Genomic DNA, 24,552 nt, shown 5'->3' with positions numbered 1-24,552 from the left:
GACATTTTCCATGTCTTCAGTGAGATTAAAAGGAGGAATGAAGAATTGAAGCTGAACACTTATACCCAATTCTGGAAGCATTCTTCCAGCTCTCAAGCCAGGCTTCTCTCAGTCTTTGACTTTGAGAAGGGAAAGATGCAGATGGCTTTCTTACAAGCCCAAATTCCACAACCTAGGACTGTTGCTCACTATCAAAAGTATACTTCTTTTGAGTTCAATGTGAAGGATGTGCATCCAATTGATCAAATTGAGATGCACAAACAAACTGGGCAGATGATTTCTTCCACCTTGACTAACACTGCCATGAGTTTGTCAAAAATGCAGGTTACCTTGGCCAACACTCAATCACAACTTAAGTTGGAGAAAGTCTCCTCATTAGCAAAGGACACCAAGATTCAATCCTTGGAAAATCTAGTGCTGAAGATGGGATATGATCCCTCCAACATAAACGCTGCAGAAGAGCTTATTAAGAAGAAGAATGTTGAAGTTGCAACATTAAAGAAGCAGCTCAAATTGCCAGCCTCTGAGGACCCAATGGCTAAAGAAATTGAAGAAACAAAAAATCAAAAGTCTGACATGATGAAGCTCATCATAGAGCAAAATCTACAGATAAAACAAATGGAGGAGCAGATGGAGAAACTGGTCAAGGAAAAAGAGGAAGCTGTTAAAAAGGCTCAAACTCCAATGGATATAGTCCCCCTTACAACAATTCCCACCACCAAAGTTTCTACTTCAGCTACAACATCGACTACAGGTATAGTAGAAGGAGTTGAACAACTTGCTGAAGTTGTTCAAAACCTGTCTATCCAGATAGGAGAAATTAAGAAACTGAAGGATGAACTCAAGGAGTTACAGCTTATGAAGTCAGTAGCAGACAGTTCACATGCAGCTGAGTTGAATAGAGTCAAAGGTCAGATTGAAGTACTACAAAGGGAACTCAAGGAATCTTTCATTGGAAACAAATTGGGTTTAGCAAAGGAAATTCTGTGGGAAGAAATTATAGAATCAATCAAGGATATTTGGCCCTATATCAAGATAGTGTTTGATTAGAAGGATCTCTTGGAGAAATCTCAGGAAGCAGTTGAAACTATTACTAAGCAGCTTGAAGACATGCTAGAAATTGCTTCTGATATCATCAAGTTCCTGAATTCCAAAGACAATTATGAGCTTGAGGAATTAGGCATAAGTGACAGAACATCAACTATATTGGAGGTAAAGAAGATCATCACCAAGAAAAACCTCATCCTTTAGCTGCAGGAAAAGTGCAGCAATGTCAATACCATAATTCAACGGTTTTTCAGCAGGATAGAACCCTTGACCAGCAAGGGTTTACCCTCCATGCTTGTGATTAATGACAAATTGATGCCAATTGAGGATTATGTTCAGAAGTTGATAGAGGTGGGCAAACATGCAGCTTTAGTTTCAAACATAAGAGATTCAGCTACACCAGAACTTATAGTAAATACACTCAGGGATACTTTCTTTATTTTAAATGAGATCAGACACATATTTTTAGTAAAATCTACTTTTACTAAATATAAAGAGATGGATGAAATTTACAGAAGAGTAATTAAGATATATATCCTAGAAAAGAAACGCTAGGAAGAATTGAAAAATTTACTTGACTGAAGGGTGATCTAACATCATTCAAATTTTAAAGGAACAGTCAACATAGCTTCAACAATTTTCAATATTTCCAGCAATAGTCATCAACAACTCAACAACTAAATAGTGCCACATCAACTAGTAGTTTATAATTATGATTTTGTAATCATCTATTTTTGTAAAACAGTGTGAGATATTTTCTTAGTTCTATTATTGTATAAATAAATCTTTTACGAGTTATTAAGGGTTGCACCCTTGAAGAAGCATTTCTAGATATTGAATGTACTTGACTCTTCTGAAACATTAATACAAAGCTGAGGATTCTGAATTCTAGTTCATACAGTTTCGTTTTTCCTGTAAGTTTTTCCAGTTATATTCATAGTGTTTTTCTTCATACTCTCATGTTTTACAGAGATAACTAGGTAGGAATAATTGAGTTTCAATCTAGTCCTATAAGCTTCTGAAGTGATCATTTATAAAGAGAATGAATTATATTAACTGTTTGGTTAATTAATTCCCTCTTAATTATTAAATCATCAACATCTTTTGTAAACTTAAGCATATTCTGTTAAACCTTCTGAACATGGTTTAAAGGTTTTCCGACTTACGATTGTTTGATGTTCAATTTGAATATTGCAAAAATCATATCATTTCTCTGTTTCTGCTCATCAACATACAATCTATATCACTGTGTGAATTTTAATAACAACCTTCTATTTTAATATAATATTATTCAAAAGGTTAGGCATCACTGTTTTATATCTGTTTCATACATTGGTCCTCCAAATTAAAACAAAACTCCCAAAACAATTATCTTAGATGGCCTGGCATGATAGCTGACCATTATCATCTCAGAGATACATTGAAGAGATTATTGTTGGCCATCTGAAAGGTTGTTCATTAGGTTTTAATGAGAAAATGATACAGTAAAGGTTTGTATCATTATCAATGCATATAGACAACCTTAGCAAAGAATTGGACCTTTGATTGGTTTCTTATGCCCAAAATCTACTTGGTTGAAAGCTATCATACAATTCCTAAACTTTACTGTGCTGGGACCTCACTGGGGAAAAATGATTGATAGTTGATTGTCAATATTTGTGACGAATGACTGGATTTACAATTTGTATCATGTCAAATATGTTTCATGATAGTTTTTCAATAAACTTTAGATGCATTTATGGGGCAGATTTGTAATGTGTTTGAAATTTGAATACCTAGCATATCATAGGGTAATAAAAATCTTCTTGGTGAATGTGTAATATACATGACAAAAGTTAAATGAATATTTATTTGTACTAAGTATAGAAATTATGAAATGGCATCTTGAAAGGATAAATGAAAAGTGTTGAAATCCCTTTAGGCAAGACCTCGTGCCAATTGAGCCAAAAGTCCAAGCGAGGTTAAGTCCAATCTAAATTGTAATGTATTTGAATACAAACTCACACTGCTATAGAAATGCGGTTATGAACCAAAATAAAAAAGAGATATAATAGATGCAAGCTTAGGATAACAAGAATAAGCAAAAAAAATAGAGGAGTATTGGGGTGCCCTGCACACCCAAGGGAATTGCACATACAAATATGAATGTTGTGAAGAAAGCGCTTTCTAGGAGAAACTTTGTTGGATAGATAGTTGATATAAGTTATAAACAACAACAGAAAACCACTACTTATACAAAGAGAATGAATCCACAAATTGAGGGCTAAGTTACCTTTAGAAGGCATTTAGACCCTTACTACATTGAAAATTTAACAAGGAGATCTAGGACAAACTTTATTACAAACTTATGACCTTAAATATATTTTAATATAATAGGCCATGTACATAACATCTACTTGTATAATAAAGATGTGTCTGGGTACATGACATGCCCTCACCCTTAGGGGACTTTGCTCCCAAATTTGAGAAACCAAGACAATCGGTGTCCAAGTTGAATAGTCCACTGAAATAACTTAAAATATGCATTTCCACCAAAATAAAAGTCCAAAATATGAAGCATAATAACTCAAAAAATATGGAAACATGTGTTTTTTTCAAATTGTTTTTGAAAATGCAACTTTATTTACATTAAAATACATTAAAACAACACTTGCAGGTGCAATGGAGAGTGAGAGCAACGAAGGAGGTGTGATGTTCTTTTTTTTGGTGTTTCTTATGGCATGGTTAGGATGGACTTTCAGGGTTGGAGGTAGACAAGTCACAAGTACAAGTTTACATCATCAACGGGCCTACGTGATTTTGGAGATGTTTCATGGGGTTTTGAGGAGTTTCTTTGGGATCGGATGGCACTTGCTTGGCGCGTTCCATCAACTGCACAACTTGCCTTTCGTTCCGTTGCGTTTCGACAACTCTAGTCAAATTTAGCCGTTGATCTTTTTTAGCCGTTGGAAGCTCTGCTCAAGCTATTTAACATGCAAAGCTAGTTCTGATTCTTCAACTTGTCCTGACGATGAACCACACTAGTTGGTTCAAAACGCATCGACAAATGACAGATCTTGTGATTTACGTCGAAAAATATCTCGTAAAACTTTTGAAAAACAAGGTATTATTGGGTCTAACTCAATTAATTATGCTTAAGATGACGTTTCGAGAGGAATACTTGACATAACACCTTAGTGTAATAGCTCATTGGAACCGAAATGAGAAGATATACTGGGTGGGATGGTTAGAAGTGATTTTCAGTTACCTGAGGTGGCATGGTGGCCAATTTACCCTTTTTCCACATTAAAAAAATATTTTAATTGAAATAAAAAGAGGAAAAAGTGCTCCATGATTAAAATAATAATAAAATAGGAGGTTCTATAAGGGTCCATCAGATGTATAAAAAGAGGAGGACGATGCCATTTGGATTTGATATTTCTTGTTGTATGAGAGGTTGAGAATCCGCTTCTCTGCGTCAATGATAACCCAGGATGGAAACTCTCAGGTGATTCAGTGAGATTGGGTGAGTATCCATCTCCCCTTGGTGAATTCAACCAAAATTCACAAGAGAGTTCAACAATGACATTTCAATTCAGCTTTGGAGGGCTAGCACAACATTAGAGCAGATTCTTGAGGTTCGTTTTCCATCTTGGCTATTTTATTGTATTAACATGTAGACCCCTGACATTCTTTCTTCTTATTGTATTATTGAATTGCATGCACTCTATTTATTATCTTTTACATAGCAATTTTGTGTTAATTGAATGATAATTTTATGGAGAAATTTTGGTTGAGCTAGATTTCCATAAAATTACCCAAATATCTCGTTTCAGACTCTGCAGTATGAGGGTTTTGCTTGCAAATCGTCAAAAGAAAGTGCCAACGCCATCATTTTGTTGTCCAAAATTGTTTTGGGCAATAACTATTCTACAAATTCCTACTTCAAAGGGCCAGCCAAACCCCCTTAATTTTGTTGACTGCCTAATAATCACGCGACAAATCTTATAGTCAAAATTAAAAAGGACCGAGCTTAAAGTTGAGAGAGGAGTTGAATGTTAGTTGGCCAAATTATTTCTTGGGTCGATTATCTATTAACCCCGAAATTTATTTGGAGTCGGCAAAGTTAGCCAGGGTCGGGTAACTGCAAAATTGAAGGGCTGTCAATATTGGAATACTGGGAAAGGGGTCAACTCATTTCGTGGTTGTGTGGAGTTGCTTGAAAAACCGTCGAAAACATTCCTGTCAGCACTATCGAAGCCATCGTCATTGTATTGCAGGGTCGAAAGACCATTTTCATCAGCGCCGAATTCAAAGCACATATCACCCCTTCTGAAGGTCGTGAAGCATTGCTGAATGGGTAGTGACGTATTTCGGGCAAAGTTCATAACTCAAAATCTCAATTAGTGGAGCTAAATTCTGTGTTGCCGCAAAACTATTCGGAGGGACAGTGCGTGAAGCCGTGATCTAGGGTCATCCTCTGGTGACAGGAAACCGACTGCCAATCCTTTATTGAACCCGAAATTTTTTTTTGAGCCGTCAGTCAAGTAGCCAAAAGTCAAAGCATGGTGTGTCGTCAGCAATTGAATTTAATGACTAAGAATTATCTCATATACCAGTTCACCGAACCCTTCGGCAAAGTATAAGCAGTGAAAGAGAATGTTGACGGCGTGTTTGGTCAGCGACTGTCAACGAGACTGAAGGACCGTATTTGCCACCACAGAAGTGAGGGTTTTTTTTAGTGACAAGGATATACTGGAGCGTGAACGCAGGCAAAGTTAAGTCGATCCGCTAGGTGGCACGTAGACATTCCACGATTGTGGCAATTCGCAGAGGGAATCTGAGCAAAAGGTTGTTGGCATAAGGAATATATCTAAGCATGATTCTTCATATGCTGCAACCTTTGCGACTCATATTAGTTGCTGGAGTCAATGAATGTTAGCGTAATAAAGTCTAACCTGTGTATGTTCGACGTTAGCCATAAATTGTAGCCGAGATAGTCTTGGAGGTGGCCAGTGGTTATGCTGTGTGGGCTGAGTAATGATAGAGAAGCAGAGCCCACTAATTATTCATGTGGTTGAGTCCCATCTCATTCTGCCCTGAGCCAAGTATTATATAAACACTCATCAGCTCGTGGAACGCCTCCTGCATGATTCGAACCTGTGTATGTTGTTGGACTGAACATGAACTCGTTGGTCCAAGTTCCAATCTTATACAAGGCCGAATTGCATTTATTTTCAGGAAATCAGGTCTGAGCAAGTTGAAGCAAGTTCCCCCTGTAGCTGCGAATTGGAGGAGTTTATTGGCTGAGGATTCGTTTGTGGGGCTGATCGTTGTGCCCGAGAAGGTCCAGGTTCATGACCTATCTCATTGTATTCTCTCTAAAGATATTTTCTGTTCAATTTCATCAAAGAATTATCTTAACGCAATACTCCGTTTGTGATCAGGTGATTGTGATTAGAAATATCATTGGCATTTTATTATTTATTACTGTTGTAAGAGGTCTCATGGGCATGTTTGTATATGACCAAGTGTGGAGTATCTTAATGTAAGGTTGTATAGAGTGGAAACAATACTACTGTTATATTGCCAATTTATTGTCGTAGGCTCGTAGCTGAACACAAGGGTGTTGGCAAAGTTGGTAGGCTACCAGCAGTGGATATATCTGTTTTTATGGCTAACACTGAGAGTTTATATACTTTGAGATACATTATATGAATACTACTGTCAAAACCTTGTAATAATTTAGTCAACAGGGTTAATTACTGGCAATATACCTAAGTCTTGAGTCTTGAGTATATAGGGTTAATATTTGAGTCATGTAGTTGTGTTTGAATTGGTCGTATGTTGTACTATTGGTTGAGTCTTGTCTATGTTGCTCAAATACTGAAAGCAAGATACTAGTCTGAAGCTTTAGAGTCTTGTCTATGAGATCATATTCATGTTCTGGTGTGAAAAATCTACATATTGAGATGGTCATATCACTCTAATACTGTCAGTCAGCTTAATGTGCCTTGTCTTCATTGAACTAAAACATGAATGAAAATTTCACAAAAACCCTTCATAAGCTAGCAACAACAATCAACCAATCCTTTTCCAAAGGGATACTTACTTTGCTACAGCAAGAGCAGCCATAGAAAGAACGTGAGTTGGGACACAAAATCTTTAAACTCGGGACGGATTTGAAACACAAGAGGGTTCTTTTCAAACTAGAAGAACAAGACACACTCCTTTCCAAGATAGACCAGTTAGAGGGGAAGAAGTTGATGTGGGCTTTGAAACCTGCCATGCTAGCTTTAATACAACCCAAGTTTTTGGAGTACCCTTGTGAAGGGGTCACACTTCCAGTTGCCTCTTGTCTTAGTAGCATCATGATGTTGACCGCCCCTATAGCTCCTTACAATGATGATGTTATGAAGAGAGTTTTCAAGTTGATGATAGAAACCTTACGAGACTTGGATAACTCCATGGGTCCTACATTTGGGAAGAAGCTTTAGGTTTTGGAAATTATGGCCATGACTAGGACTTATGAAATCATGTTTGATCTTGAGTGTGATGACTTGATCCTACAAATGTTCCAATGCTTTTTCAGCATTAGGAGACATCATCCTGACTCAGTCAAAACACACAGGCAATCCAGCAGGACAAGGAGAGGGGGAGGCTAACCCTATGTGGACATAGTGAATGCATGTGGACCCAGATGGGAGAAGAGATGAATGGGGCTAAAACGAGTGGAAGGGGAGTAATGTAGGTGGTATTGGGAAGCAGAATTACACAACCAAAATCGGGATTTCCCATGTAGTGCCAACCCTAAAGTCGATGGCCAGTAAAGGAGATCCCACAGGACTAGGATACAAGGGTAACCATGGAATTGGGCCATGGAGACAAGAATACAGACCTAACCCACTCTTTTCGTCGAATCCCCCCCCCAATCCATGCCTAAAAGTGACCATGACAAGTAAGAAAAATTACTCAACTATACCAATGAAAAGCCATACCTTTAGGGTCGGGAGGCCCACCTTCAAACATACATTCATAACAGATGGGTGAGGGACCATATGGCTGGCTCAGGTGGTGAAGAAAATGGCACATCGAGCTATCTGGGGGTCGCAAGGGGCTATTGGTTGGCATGTCTAGCTTGCCTTTTTGGCAAGCCCAGGTGCACTCATGCCAAACCCCCATTGTACTGCTGTTATATTTAATAAAATGGCTCAGCTGGGTGATATTTTTGGTGGTATTCTAGATGTTCACTTATGTGTTTGAATTTTTAGTGCGTGCATGTTCTTATTTTCTTTGTTTATAACTGTATTTCCTAAGTACGAAAATTATAGTGTTTAAACTCTCATTCTCTTTTGTGGCAGTATGTTGTTAATCATCATTATCTAATTGGCATTCTAGCATTGTTGAAAGAAGCATTGGATTTATGGTCATTTCACGAGCAATTATCTTAACAACCTTTTTGGCGCCATCTATTTTGTTCATTGAGCACGTTCTTTTGGTGAAGATTGTCATCTTATATTATTAAGTACTTCATTGTTTTAATTGGATATCATTGTAATTTATCTCTAAGTACTTAAGACACTTAGCAACTTCACCTAAAAAGATAATCACTCATATCTTGCACTCACATTCTAGGATTAGCCTTGCATTAATTTATTTACATCCAAGCATAAGCTTGGTAGAAAGATTTTAATACCACCTTTCTCATCTAACTTGCTAAGTCTAGACCTTCTTTAGTGGTTAACACGGTGACCTTGTAGTCGTCAGCGCCATAGTCTCTGTAGTGCCGGAGGAAGCACTGGGTGGTTATATTTCCAAGGGAGGTATCGTTAATATAGCCATTGCTATCTTTCCTTGGGCTATTGTCCACAACCTACTCTAGAGACTAGTTTCAAAATAGTTGAGAGGAAAGATTCACCTAGTTAGGCATCTAATTTATAAACCAAGATCTTGCATTTCACTTAGTGTTTAGGTGTTGCATTTCATATAGGATAGTGAAGCATCCTAAAGTAACAACTATTCATCTGGTGGCTTGGTAGACAATTCATTTTAAGCAATTAATTTAACTCCATTAAGGCACTGGTCTTTCAAAGTAATCTAATCAAATCATTAAACTTGCTAAATTAAACAAGTTGCTAGGCCATTCAGTTGTGTCTCCCAGACTTGTTGGTTGTTAACAGGTCTTTCATCTTCGCATCTCATAGGGACTACCCCCCATAGCCTGATGTTGGGAGACAACTAGAACGGAGAGGGCGGGGATCAGAGTGACAACCACCGTCTTGATCGTTGTCGCATCTTGTCTGTACAATTTGAGCATCAACACAACCAAAGTCTGTTCTTTCCGCCATATACCCCCATTAATCCATGTCCAAATGTGCCCAAGAAAAGAAAGCATAAGCACCCACTTACATGATGAAAAACTCATGCCTTTGGGGTTGGATGGCCCACCTTTAAACATACGATCATAACAGATGAGCGAGGGCACACAATGGCTGGCTCAGGATGCGGAGAATAGTAGCACATCAAGCTATCAGGCAGTTGCAAAGGGATGCTAGCTATCGATTGAAGGCTAGGAGAAATTTTTTCTTATAAGGGTCACCCACTAGTGGTGGGTAACATGGCCTTCAAATACATGAATGTCAAAATTAAATTGTACCTTAAAGGGGCAATGCCTTCGAAGTGGCTGCTAGATGAAGATGTGTCACCTATTGGTATCCGTCGAAGGATCTGAGAAAAATTATCCATCGTTTCATTCCATTGTTGCTCGAGGGCTTCTTGCTCCTCGAGCAACAATTTGATAGGATCTCCTGCTCCCTCCTCTTTCATTATTGTTGCCATGGGAGGTCGTTAGGGTCAGTGAGGACGGTCTTGCAAGGGCTCAAGCAATTCGAGTCCCAACTCCCTATACCCCCACCTCGTTGGGGACTTGCACAGAAAAATAGAGAAAGAGTAGATTGCTCTGATACCACTGATTCATATATATGAAGGGAATGAAATGAAATGTACATATGAAACAGAAACACAAAGATACAATAATTGAACTTCAATTAATAAACTAGCTCAAGCGGTGGTAGCTTATCTTGAAGAAGAGATTTGACCCTACGTGCCCTTCTTCATCTTTGTTACAATGAGGCTTGTTACCCACTACTTCGTGGGTGATATCCCCAGGAGAATTTTTTCTTCATGATGACACTCAGCCGACAGCCACCAGCGCCTTGCAGCTTCCTACTAGCTCGTTGTGCCATTTCTCTACCACTTGAGCCAGCCATGTGGACCCTCCCCCACCTGTATTGATCATATGTTTGAAGGTGGGCCTCTTGAATCAAAAGTTATGTCTTGTCATTGGGTAATTGAGAATTGGGTTTACTTATCATGGATACTTCTGGGTATGGATTGATGGGGGGGATTTGGCAGAAATGGTGGGCTTAGTTTGTGCTCTTGTCCCCTTGACCTCTTTTGGATGCTACCCTTGGATCTTAGTCTCGTGGGATCTCCTTTATTGACCATTTGGTTCTAGGGTGGTACTACTTAGGGAACCCTGACTTTGGGTGCGCGGTCCCGCTCCTTTATCTGCATATATTACTCCCTTTCCACTCACTATAACCCTTGCAACTTCCTACTAGTTCGTTGTGTCATTTCTCTACCACCTGAGCCAGGTGGTCCCTCACCCACCTTTATTGATCGTATGTTTGAAGGTGGGCCTCCCGAATCAAAAGTTATGTCTTGTCATTTGGTAATTGAGTATTGGGTTTACTTATCATGGACACTTATGGGTATGGATTGATGGGGGGATTTGGTGGAAAGGGTGGGCTTAGTTTGTGCTATTGTCCCCTTGACCTCTTTTGGATGTTACCCTTGGATCTTAGTCTCGTGGGATCTCCTTTATTGACCATTTGGTTCTAGGGTGGTACTATTTGGGAAACCCCGACTTTGGGTGTGTGGTCTTGCTCCTTTATCTGCATATATATACCCCATTCATCATTTCTCTCACCTAGGTCCACATTTCCATTCTGGGACCACATAGGGCCACCCTCCCTATCCCCTTGCCCCCACCTTAGGTTAGGCCAGGAATGATACCTTAGAGGTTGAAGCAGCTAAAAGAAAAAAGAAAAAAAGCATAATTGGCCACATTTAACAGGAAATTGTACCGCAAAATGCAAAAGATGGCAAGGACAAAAATAATTAGCACGTGGGCAAAATCCAATACATGAGTTGTACCCCAATCCATGGTCATCACCTTGGTTCCATATGCCCTAGATGAGCCTCCTTTATCATTCAGGAAACCATGATTGTCCCAGCCCCTAGAGGGCAATGAACTGCCCTACCTAAAATGGGGTAATCACGGCTATATCTTACACATCATGCTTTTGTCCTTTGAGCCCTGAGCAGTTAATTAAAGAAAATTCATAAAAGGCAAAAGGCATATAAAGAAGGGTGTAAAAATCAAGGTCGGGGCACCTCATGTACCACGATTTCTCCCTCCTACACATTATATACCCAGGTGTGGGCTTCCCCTTATCGACCTACTCCTAAGCCCCAATATGTGGCCTAGGATTGCCCCTCTCATTCCCTACTCCATTCCACTTATTTATCACTTTCCACTACCATTAGATGGATGTACCTTGGACATACTATCCCCTTTAAGGGTGGAAACCACCTAATAAGGTACTTGGTTAACCCCTTTGGAGCTTGGATACACAAGCACATGCCAAAGCCCACTACGGAAGGGCATGCCATTATGAAGTGCCCACTTTGTTATCCATGATTTGTAAACTTTTTTACCCGATTATTTTAATGACTAGCTGTACTAGAAACCTAGGGGACGCATTGGATCTTATGCAGGATTACAAGTGGTTACCATTTGGGTTTGGTCTCCCTATACAAGATCCTAACCCCCAGAGGTCTACATCGGCACTTATAGGATGTGCATAGAGAGACATTGGTCTCCACAACAACAGACAACACTCCATGGATCTTCATCGATGCTCACAGACTTCTAGCGATCCACTTTTGGGATGATGGTGATATGCTTGGTACATTATGCCCAACAGGCCCCCACAGGAGCCCCACACCCTTGGCAGGTGTCCCTGGACTTGTACGATGTCATGGAAACTTTCATTCCACCACTCGAACCCTTGCAGAGGATCTATAGGCATCTCCGATTCATATGGAGACCCATGGGGTCATTTATGTGCCCTTAGACGCACTGGAAGCACCACAGGCCTACTACTTGGAGAACAAGGGGCCACCCCCTTGTCCATCATATTCCGTGGAATTTATTCCTCAATATGTCACTTCAAGATATTATTAGGCCTTTGGAGGGCCCCACGACAAGTACATATTATTATTTTGCCCCTTGTGAGGCTTATTTTTACACTTGTAACCTAGTTTGGTGGGCTTGTCAACAATAGGGGTTTTCTTTGCACATTATTTTATCATTAGGGGATAATGTAGGCCCATAGGCTAATTCAAACTCCTTAGGAGGCTATATATTGATGTTAGATACATTCATTTGGATCATCACTTGACTTGGGATCTCTCTAATATAGAGAACTTCACATTTTTCCTTGGAGGATATTTTTTGGAGATGGATGAATTTTGACGTATGGATTTGGGCTATTTATCTTGTCTTGGAGCTTTTTCTTGTAAACGAAATGCTGGTTGGATATACTCTATAATGTTGTAAGTAAATTTTGATGTTATTATTCTTGTTGTTGCATACTGCTAAAATTAGGGCTAGTTGTTGCATGATTGAAATGTGGAATTGAGCATGTTTTAGCTAATTTAATGTATGGGCCAATGTTATATGAATGAAATGTCCTAGAGATTATTTGTCTCGATAAGGCTGCATCATTTGCTTTGAAGTATAAATGCTTGAAGGTCACTTTTCTTTTCTTTCTCTCAACATTGGATGAAGTTAAATTTCTAGGCCTTCTTGATCAAGAAGCCAAGTTCTTACACATCATCATCCTTGACTCCATATCCCCAAGTAAATTAGGCACTGATCCCTAAAAAAAGGTGGTCATCCCCTTCACCTTTTTCACTTTTTATCACTTTTTCCCAGGTCTAGCCCTCATTGGTCACCTAGGGCATCAATTTCCCGCGAATTGACCCAAGGAAAAACTTCAATCTCCTACAAGCTACTGCATTGGTGGGTCCCCTCCCTCTCCAAATTTGAGGAAATTCTAATGGTGGAATCTCTGAGAACCCCAAGCCCTAGCTCTAGGATCGAATTTTGCCTAGGCAACCCCAAGGCTAGACCTCAACAGGATCAATTCAACATTTTGAAGTAAATATTCTTGTTTGGTCCTTTCCCTTCACCTTGCCCAAGATAGGAACATCATTGGTTGCTGCATTGCATCCCCGAACCTGGGCTGGGTCCAGTTGGCCCTGTGTGGTCCCACTTCTTAATAAAGATTATTTGTCATGGAATGTTTGGGAATCCAAATTTCCCAAGGCTTATAGGGATTGAGAATCTCGTCCGTGAGTCTATTCCTTCTCCCTCAACCCTCCAATCCTCACCCCTTAACCTTGGAAGACCAAGTCCCTTTCTTAAAGAGCAAGCAAATTCCATTCTCCACTCCATCCTCGGGAAAGGGTTTCTAGGGCCACCTTCCACCTATTCATTGAGATATACTTTACAAGTGGTCCCTACACTTCCGGGACTCCTCCCATCGGTGAAAGTCCATAAAGAGTTGGGAGACTTAATTGTGGTGACACTGGGCTAAGCCTCCACGGTTGCCCTGAACCTAGCAATTACCCTCTTAAGAACCCCTTTAGGTCCCCTGCTGGTTTGAGTGGTAACATTTCTAGCGCCGTTTTCGGGGACACGAAACGTGTGTTTTGTTCCCCATACGACATATCATTATTGGCAACTCCATTGGAAGAACGAAGCCCTAGTTCTTCATTGAACTTTAAGGTCGATGCTTGTAGGGTGAAGCAAGAATTTTTCTAGGCATCTTTAATTTCACCCTAGTGACTCCTACATATGTTTCATGTACACCTCAAATAAGTTGTCATTCTTTTGTAAATTTCCATCTTTGGACATTGCTAGCATCCCATGTCGCGGGAAGGATGCTACGTGGGATGCCTATGTTTGATGGTGATCCACTCTATGCAATTAACCATGTAGAAAAATTTAATGCAGATGCTTCAAGAGAGAAGGTTGTACATCAAGATGTCCTTATGTTATTATTCATGGGATCTCTCGGTGCTCATAACTCATGGCTGCATGATCATGAACCTAGGAGCATCTTATCTATTGAAAAGTTCGTTGATGGTTTTCTTAAACATTTTCAAGTACACCCTAAATTAAGCATCCAAGAGGAAACCCTCATCGAGCATCATCAAGACATTAATAATCTAGGTAATGAGCAAGAAGACGAGTCCTCCTTGGGTCCGCATGATGAAGATGTTGATTTTAAGGACATATGTGATGGGAAGGATGAATTTATGGAAAGTGAAATTGAGACCAACCTTATCTTTCTCAAGGATATTACTCCCAATGAATCCTGTTTTGAAAACCTTGAGAGAGATGATCCCATTAGCCCCTTAAAAGATGGCATTGAAGATTATTTCCACATTGAAAAGGAGAAATGGGAAATTGTTGGTCTTGAATTTGATTGTGCTCCCATTTATGACACTGACAAGGAGGATGAGGATGAGATTGGTCCTCCCTTCCTCTCAGGCACTATTTATGATGACATACCCATTGATACCCTTGGGAAGGAGAATCTTCATTTTCCTTTGCAAAAATAGGGGCAGTTAGAAGTGGTCAACTTTCCTTTTAAGAGAGGCTCTATCTTTGATACTAAGGGAATTGATAAGGCTTCCACTTTGCCTGAGTATGATTCTATGTTAAAATCACTTGAGCCTTTAGATTAAGACTTTGGGAAAGCACAACTCAATGAATGCAATATTCCTTTCTCCTTTTTTCCTATTGGTCATCATCTTGAGTCTTTGTCAAGTGATTCCCTCACCCTTGGTCATATGATGTCAAGTAGCTGTGAGCCCTTTCCCCCGCCCGAGTATAGTGTTAAGGAAAAGCCCTTCATCAATTATACTTTTCCTCTTTGGACACACCCTCAGGGTTTTGTTCACTGAATAGTCTCCCCTCTCTAGTGTAATCATAATGTGCAACCTACTTGTGTTTCTCCATCTTGTTGGCCTCCCTTTCCCACTAATCATAACCCATGAAGGCCATAAGTCATGATGTAAATAGTAAGGACAATGGTGGAAGTGATATGCCAGAGGTTGCCATCCATGAAACGTTTATGAGCTTGGTTGTTGACATCTCTATATTTTGGTTGCGTGAGAAGATCTCATAGACTAGATTACATCCTTTCCTCATCTCTTCTCACATAATCATCCATGTATGGGCATCATATTTTCCCATCTCCTGCCCACAATATCCTCCATGCGTTTGGATTTGCATTCGCTTTGGGATTTGCTACATGAGTAATGAGCATTTAATTTCTAGTGGTTAGAATTTTTATTTCTGCATTTCAGTTTGAGGAGGAAGTGACTCTTTGCAAACAAAGTTTCATGGAGATTTTATGTAAGTCCATATATTTTTGACTCCATGCCCAATAGTGAAGGATACTGGTCTGCATGTTCTCAGCACCTTTCCAACAAGGCACTATCCCCAGTAGGAGCCAATGTTTTCACTCACTGCTAAATGTGTTTTCAGCTGTGAAAGGGGTAAGAAAGAGCAGTGAAGTTTGAAGCCATTTTCCAAGCCACAGAAGCTCTCATAGCTTAATCAGACCCTCTCCATTGCATAGTGCTTGTGATAAGATTTCCAACGGTATATGGAAGTCCAAGAATGGACTTATGGATCAGACGTTAGAGCATATTGAAGCTGCCCTTTGGAAAGCTAGAAAACAAAGAGAAAAGACCAAAGGAAAAGGCTCATCGCAAATCGCAATTGGAGCTTCTAGTAGCAGCAAAGGAGGGCAGTAAGATCAACGATCAGCCGATCGTCGATATCGCAGGTCGGCTATCGGCGGGTCCAAGGCAGAGCGCCAATATCGCATATCGGCGGTGGGCAAATCCCGCAGTCACACGATATAGCAAACCCGCAATCCCGCGATATAGTAGTCCCGCGATCCTGCATATTGGACTTCTCGACAATCAAGCATATTGGCGGGTCCAGTCTTATCGCAAATCGGCTATCGGCGAGACCAAGGCAGAGTGCAAATCGCAATCGGCGGTCAGATGGCCCACAACACATAGCGTATCGGCGGTTCATGATGTTGAACGCCGATATCGCATATCGGCGATCGCAAGTGCAAAGAGGTGCACACAGGCAAAGGGTCCTGAACATTGCCGAACGCCGATAAACACTAAAATCGTCGATAATTCGGGCCCTCAGTGTTAAAGCGCTGGGAGGGGCCGATTTCATTTAATAAAGAAAATCATTGAAAAACCAAGGACAGGCGAGCCTTTTTCTCTCTCCTCTAGGAGGCCACATGGAAGACTACCATTGGTCCTCACAAATGACATGGTAGCTAACGTCATCATGATGTGGCGGTACAGAGGTGACGTGGCAGTACAGGTGACACGTGGCAAGGATGACGTCACCAATCTCGTAAATCGGCGATCGACAAAGGTAAAAGGTCACAACTCCAGTTACATGTCTGCGATTGCGATTTGTGGTAAAAAGGGCTTTGATAAGGGGGCTGGCCCACGATCACACGGAGGTCCGAAGAACCATGGGCCATGCACTAAAGGCGCAAATCGGCGATCGCACAGGTCAAAGCTTCTCCTCTGCCGAAGTCCCTTCCGGCTTGCGATTGCAATATGCGGGAACTTCTTGGATGCGTTATTTTATGTGTTACATCTTACGGGGATTTCACGTCTGGACTGTCAGCCAACGCTATGAAAGAAGGTAAATGGTCTCCCTCTTCCGTATTGCGATATGCAGGCGATCCTCTTGGATGCGATATTTCATGTGTTCTATCTTATGAGGAGTTCGCGTCCGGACAATCGACTAGTGCTATGAAAGGAGGTAAAAGGTCCCCCTCTCCTGTGTTGCGATTGCGATATCCTTTGGTGGGCCCGATCCCGTAGATCGGCGATTGCAGGTGTCAAGGGGTGTTATCAAAGGCAAGCGCTATAAACCGCCGGTGTGAGGGATTATAATTAACAAAGAAAAATCTCCCCGGACAGGAGTCTAAAGGCCTTAGCGCCTGAGGGCTAAGAATATGGTTCAAGCCCCCGGCCATATGAAGGAAATTACAAAAAGGGGCCAAGGTAAAGGGGTTAAAGCAGATCGGAAGGTCCCGCCCTGTAAACACTTATTTAAGAGGAAAGGTCCCGTTGTTGTAAGGCCCCGAGCGCATGGTACAGAGTTTTAAAGACGGATGGGTCGGCAGCTGAAAGCGTTGAATGAAGTAGTGGCGCAGTGGTAAACCAGTAAGGGGGGCTCAGGAAGACTTAATGGCACGACATGGTGCTCCACTCCTATACACAACAAAGGATTGCCGGGAGGGGCTCCATTTCTACTTTGCGATAGACACTCACAGTCGACCCACTCCCTACTCCAGAGAACGAGCTATTCAAGCAGTTAAGGCGGAAGTGATAGGAAATGGCCAAATAGCAAGAGAAGCACATCACAACTGAGACGTGGCTTGACCAGAGGCCTTTCACAGGAACAACAAGGGGGGCACTTCCTCCATCATCTTCTAGTCTTCCTCTTTCTTTGCATTATTTTGTAATTTTTGTTTGTTTCCAAGAAAGGGATCAGATCCTTAGAAATCTTTTTGGGCAGCAGGAGTTATCACAGGCCGAGGCAGCTAGTACATCAGACAACTGGCCTTTGGTTGAGATATTTTGTAACTGTAATCTAAGCTCCCCCTCTTCTTATAAATAGGGGGAAGCAACACTTTAATGAGGTTCTGGAATTCTGCACCTACGGGTCAAGATTTATGTGATTCCACTTTGGTTCTACTTGCATGTCCATGAGGGACTTGAGTGATATCTTGGCTGAATGTAAATGGATTGGTATGTTGGACTCATATTGGATTAATGAAACTCCCTGGTGATTCCAAGCAGATCAATGTGCAGTATGTTTTCCCTTATGTAATCTCATCTCATATATGTTTTTCCTTTCTTTGAAATAGTGTAATGAGACTGTTGATTCTCCCCGATTCATGGATTTATTTGGCTGCTAAATAGCGACCAGTACCTATGCATAAGACATATTTACTTGTGTTAGCCTATAATCTATAATACCTGTGTACAAGACATATTTACTTGTGTTATTTGATTAACCTGCAGTACCTGTGTGAGCCCAGATTTACTTTTGTTGTTTAAGCGCTAATGCTACCCATGTTATATTTGATATGCAACCTCAATAAGCACTCCGTTGTTTCTATCTTTCTACCTCCTCTCTCTTCTATATTTCTGCTGGAACATCGCTGCTTAGGATTTTGTCCTGTTTACAACCCTCTACACCTATTTCCCTCCTTCCTTTCCTCCTCTTCACTTTACTACAACTTCAGTATTAAGTTGTCTCATTGTTGTGTGTCGGCCACCAGAAGAAGACATTTCTCTTTGAGATTGCCCCAATATACCCCCCGCATTTGGATCCATGTGTTGGCTTGAGTCTACCTTAATGAAGGCCTATTGAACCAAGCCCCTCTTATTATCTTTTTATTACGTGACAATTGGAGTGCAACAGAAACCCCACTCATAATCTTCCATGCACTCCTCTATTTAAGATGTCCTAGGCACTAGTCTACAATCAACCCAGAGGCTATCTCTAGGAGGCTTTCTAGGTCCCCTGAAGCACTCATGCTGAAGGTGCTAGAATTAGCCACAATAGAAGGGATTGGTGAGGTCCAACAGGCCCACTACCTTACATGACGTAGTGGGGAGGGCCCGAGATCTACAGGATGCCCTACCCAGGGCTAGATCATCGTTACCACTTAGACAGGGATTCCAGTAGAGGGGAAGAGACACAAGGGCTCCACCATCGAGAGCCAACTAGGGGCGAGAGGAGTTGGATGAGGAGAGGAGGGACCTCCGAAGGAGGAAGTTGTGTTTCCCCTGTCAGGAACCATGGGCACCAAGCCATAGATGCACAGTAGCAAGGCCCATTACATTGAGGTCTTTTCTGACAATGACCTGGAGGACGATGTAGAGCTGGAAGTGGGCGGAAATGAGAGCGCAGAACATGTGGAGAGAGGACCACCACCACCACCACCTTTAGGGGGAGCTCCTTTCGCACTAACAGGAGGGGTCCTTGCATCTTTGTGAGGGGTACCCAAGTTTTTGACCTTGAGGACCAGGGGCACAGTGCAAGGGAAATGTGTTTCAGTTTTGGTGGATAGTGGGGCTACCCACAACTTCATCGATGCACAGATGGTTCAGAGGAGGGGCATCACAACTGAGGAGTTTGAGGGATTTTCAGTTCTTGTGCCAGGAGATAGAACCATGCAGTGCACTCGCTATGTTCCTGCCTTGACAGTCACCATGGGGAACTATTCAGTGACATACCACTTTTTTGTGGTAGATGTGTCGGACACCAACGTGGTGATGGGTGTCCAGTGGCTCTATTCGCTTGGCCAAGTCACTACAGATTGGAGGAAGATGGAATTCACAGGGCCAGATGGCAAATTGGTTTTGCTGAGGGGTATGCACTCTTACCCTCCACAGACTGTTTCGGCCCATAGGATGGAGGTTGATTTGAGGCATGGTGATATTGAGTGGGCCGTGGAGTTGAGGATTTCTGAGGCTAGGGGTCAGCCCAAGCCACCACACCCAGACATACAGGCTATTTTGGATAGGTACCTAGTGGTGTTTGGAGACATACGCTTGGGCAACCTCTTGATCGAGGTTTTGAGCATACTATTGAGTTGGAGCCGTGGGTACAGGTCGTGATCACTACACCCTATAGACATCCCAAGGCATACAGGGATGACATTGAGAGGGCCATTCATGAGTTGTTGGCACTTGGGCACATCAGGCCTAGTTCCAACCCTTTTGCTTCATCAGTTGTCTTGGTGAAGAAGGATGGGTCCTTACGCATGTGCATAGATTACCGAGCCCTCAACAAGAAGACCATGAAGAACTGTTACCCCATCCCACGCATAGATGAGCTGATGGACAACTTGAGGGGGGCTAAGTTCTTTTCTAAGATTGACTTATATTCGGGGTACCGCCAGATCAGGGTGAGGGACCAGGATATCCCTAAGACAATTTTCAGGTGCCACTATGGGCACTTCGAGTTCTTGGTTATGCCCTTCAGGCTGACCAACGCACCAAACACCTTCCAATCTTGCATAAACCACGTATTTCGTGTTGGTGTTCTTTGATGATATATAGATCTACAGCCGGACTTAGGAGGAACACTTACAACATTTAGAGACAGTGTTGCGTATTCTAGAGGTGCAATAATTTTACGCTAAGTTGTCCAAGTGTGAGTTTGGTTTGACGGAGATGCTCTATCTAGGGCACATTATTGGAGAGGACAGTGTGAGAGCCCATGAGGAGAAGATCACGGCCATTCGGGATTGGCTAGAGCCTCGGAATGTGATGGAGTTGAGGGGTTTTGTGGGCATCTGTACCTACTATCGAAAGTTCATGAAGGGCTTCTCGCAGTTAGTAGCTCCTCTCATTGATTTGACGAAGAAGGGGGCATTTGAGTGGACAGATGGGGCGCAGGAGGCTTTTGAGTGCCTCAAACAAGTCATGAGTAGCTGCCCGATGTTGGCACTCCCCGATTTCGCACAACCCTTTGTGCTTGAGTGTGATGCATCAGGGGAGGGTGTAGGAGCAATTTTGATGCAGGGGGACACCCGATAGCTTTCAAGAGTCGAAAGCTACTGCCCCACGAGAGATTGTACTCCATTTACGATAAGGAGATGTTAGCTATCATGCATGCGCTAGCCAAGTTCAAGCAGTGCTTGGTGAGAAACGGGTTCTGGGTCAAAACAGATCACAACAGTGTCAAGTTCTTCTTGGTACAGAAGCAGTTGCAGGAGAGGCAACAGAAGTGGGTGAGCAAACTCCAGGCATATGACTTTAACATTGAGTATGTCAAAGGGAAGCACAACATGGTAGCTGATGCATTGTCCAGGAGGCCAACTACCCTTTTGTTGATGAGCATTGCACCTGATTGGAGGGCACAACTGCAAGTAGAGTATTCCAAGGATCATTTTGTATGTGAGGTCCTTGACGATTCAGTGATGGGTGATTGGTACAGGGTGATGAACGAGGTCATTTACTTCTAGGATCGGATTTATTTAGTAGCCAACACCTTGTTGAGGGATAAGATCATGTAGGCAGCCCATGACTCACCATTATCAGGACATCAAGGGTTTACCGAGATATACATGACCATCAGGGAGCGCCTTGCATCGAAGGGCCTTAAGGATGATGTTTTGAGGCATGTTCAAGAGTGTGACACATGCCAACAGAACAAGGGTGAGCAGAAACACCTTGCTGGGTTACTACATCCTCTTCTTATTCCCGAGGGGAAGTGGGAGAGCGTGTCAATCGATTTTATCACTGGGTTGTCCACAGTGCAGGGTAAGGACTGCATATACGTGGTGGTGGACTGATTGACAAAGTTTGCACACTTTTTCTCCATCTCAGCATGGTCCTTGACCTCATAGGTGGCCAAATTGTTTTTAAGGGAGGTATTTCGACTTCATGGTCTCCCGAAGACCATTGTTAGTGATCGAGATAGCGAATTCATGGGAGGATTTTGGAAGGAGTTGTTTCCACTAGTGGGCACATAACTCACTCCGAGCATCAGTGATCACCTCTAGGCGGATGGGCAGACGGAGATCGTCAACAAATGGCTGGAGGGTTACCTACATAACTACATGATGGGTCAGCAGCGTGCATGGATATGGTGGTTGCACTTAGGTGAGTGTTGCTGCAACACCACGTACCACATGTCCATAGGTATGTCCCCGTTTAGAGCCTTGTATGGTTATGATGCATTATCTTTTGCTGACGTGATGTTTGGAGATAACAAGGCCCCTAGGGTCAAGGATTGCATACAGGAGAGCCAAGATATCTTGCGGGCTCTCAAAGATAACCTGTAGACTGCGCAAAACCAGTAGAAGCTCTATGCAGACAGGGGCCGAGTAGAGAGGTAATTTGAGGTTGGGGACTTAGTCTTCTTGAGGCTCCAGTCGTACAGGCAGTCATCAATAAAGCAGAAAGGGGTCGAGAAGCTCAAGCCTCGCTTCTATGGGCTGTACCGAGTCATTGGGAGAGTTGGGGAGGTGGCATATGAGCTAGAGTTACCCCCGGGGAGACGAGTACACAACATTTTTCATGTGTCTTTCCTAGAAAAGGCACTGGGGCAGTAGGTGATAGCAACTACAAAGCTACCACCTATGGATGATGAGGGGCACTTAGTTTTGGAGCCAGAGCCTATTTTGGACACCCGTGAGAGGCACTTGTAGAACAGGGTTATCAAGGAATTTTTGATCAGATAAAAGAACCTACCTGATGAGGATGCCACTTGGGAGGGGGAGTAGATGCTTTTGCATCCTTCATTACAGTTGCTTGAGGACAAGCAACATTTTGGCGGGGAGGACTGTGATATTCCCACTTAGCAACATTGTTAAGGGGAAATATCAATTTTGCCCAATTTTGGATAAATTTGCACTTACACTTAGGAAATGTGGTTTTAGAGGTCCCAAGTGACTTTTTGAGTAAAGTGAAGCCCAAACATTAGAGGACAGAGGAGAAAAATCAAGCTACTAGTGGTATGTGGGGGCCACCCATAGAGAAATGCGGCCCACAAAGGAAACACGCACTCATTAGAGGGAGATTGGTGGGGGAAAGTCGAAGTTCGGCTCACATGAGCATTTTGGAGACTCTTTGACCAAAAGTGGAAGAGGTAATCATTTTGGGCATTCATGGTTATTTGAGATTTGTCTTAGACTAGCACGCTTGAGTTAAAGCCAAGTCTGCAAGTGTTGTTGAGCACAAGAGGTTTCCAAGTGGAAATCTCGACCCTTGCTTTGTGGAATTTGAGTACCATCCTAAAGAGGGAGTCTCATCCTTTCCAGTTCGATCCAGGAGCAACAAAGTGCGAGTTTGGGGAAGTTCCAGTAGCAGCAGTGCAGGTACTGTGTAGTCATTGGAGGTGTCACATGCGGGGGGTTGAGGAAGAGAAGGGAATTTTGGGCTAAAACTTGGGGAGGAGTTTGGGGAGGAGATTTGTTGGTGATTGCAATCATTTTGGGGGCTTTCAGCAGTAGGATTATCAGGTGGGTCGAATTACCCAGCAGCAGTGCCATTGAAGGAAAATTGGGCCGAAATTCCAAAGTCAGCAATCAACAAATTCCTTCGTGGGTTTTTGTGGGTATTTGGTGGAGAGTCTGGGGTTAATTTCTCGGAATTTTCTGAGCACCGGAGGAGGTCCTATCAGCTACTCTTCAAATCCAGCAACTCATCTTCTGGGCATTTTGGCGCAGAGCCAAAGGGAGATCAACCAACACGCTTGGGGGACTTCATATTCTTGCATACTTTCCAAGCACCCATTGTAACCTCATGTTTTATCAATAAAATGGCTCAGCAGCGCAGTTTTTGGCTCTATTTCATGTTCTGATATTTGGGAAAATTTTCTGTGTTTTTTCGTCTATGCATGCTTTGTTTATTACTGTAAAGTTTCCTTAGGGATATTACAACTATATAGCCTTAAGAAAAATTAACACTTCAGGAGCCTACACCTGAAGTGCACAAGAGGGACTATTCGGTAGAGAAGTTTCATGACGAGACGATCAGGATTTTATACTACCATGATGCTCTACTTAGTGGCGGTATGCTGAGGGTGTCTGGTGCCCATGCTAGGCTGGACAGTGAGTGGAGCAGGGGATGCCTCATGCAGGTCATGATGGCTTGGGATCCTGGTACCGAGGGATTTCCCCAAGCCAGGACAGTGCAGAGATCAGGGATGACTCGGTGGCACATTTGCGACTCCGATATTGTTCACATCGACAGTTTGGGTCAGTTGATCGAGAGGGTGCTTGTTCAGGCATTGCTTGAGGACAAGCAATTTTTGGTGGGGAGGACTGTAATATCCCCAATTAATTAATTTTGTTAAGAAAAATTTCCATTTTTTCAATTTTCGCAAATAAGAAATACTTTGGCATTAATCTTAGGAGAATGGATAAATCAAAAGAATATTAATTTTGATATAGAAAGGGGACCCACTTTAGAGAAAAAAGAAAAAAGGAAAATCGTGGAGCTGGTGGAAGGTGGGGGCCACTCCATGAGGGAATACACACCCTTTGGAGAGCTCGACTTGGAGAGAGGAGGGAAAAAGGAAATTTGTTGGGTGGAGCCCACAGTGCAAGAGAAGGGGAAAAAATTATTAATGGAAGGTGGAGTACTCATTTTGGGTACCTTTTGCTAATTTTACATCTAAACCATTGTTACTCAAGTTGTTTAGTTGGGTCACAAAGTGTTGTTCAGCACCATAGATTTCTAAGGGGAAATCCCACTCCTTCGATGGACCTTTAGCTCCACCCTAGGGGAGCATTGTCATATTCCTTG

At 42.3% G+C, this 24,552-nt stretch overlaps 1 protein-coding gene and 1 long non-coding RNA gene across 3 annotated transcripts in view; one reads left to right on the top strand and one right to left on the bottom strand.

The window, feature by feature from the left end:
- The window catches only part of LOC149221930 (glucose-1-phosphate adenylyltransferase small subunit, chloroplastic/amyloplastic-like), a 232,799-nt gene that overhangs the window by 5,762 nt on the left and 202,485 nt on the right, over nucleotides 1-24,552 (bottom strand). The gene's annotated exons all lie outside the window — the stretch shown is intronic.
- Nucleotides 5,022-6,513, top strand: LOC149221931 (uncharacterized). The gene is made up of 2 exons (XR_016249405.1): nucleotides 5,022-6,373; nucleotides 6,474-6,513. It is a non-coding gene; the product is annotated as an uncharacterized LOC149221931 (long non-coding RNA).

Source organism: Pinus tabuliformis, chromosome Q (assembly GCF_031772625.1).
Source record: "Pinus tabuliformis cultivar Carrire ecotype Pingquan chromosome Q, CPIR1, whole genome shotgun sequence".
Classification (NCBI taxonomy): Eukaryota; Viridiplantae; Streptophyta; class Pinopsida; order Pinales; family Pinaceae; genus Pinus; species Pinus tabuliformis.
The sequence above is the reverse complement of the archived record's forward strand: the minus strand, read 5'-3'. Positions and strand labels throughout refer to the sequence as shown.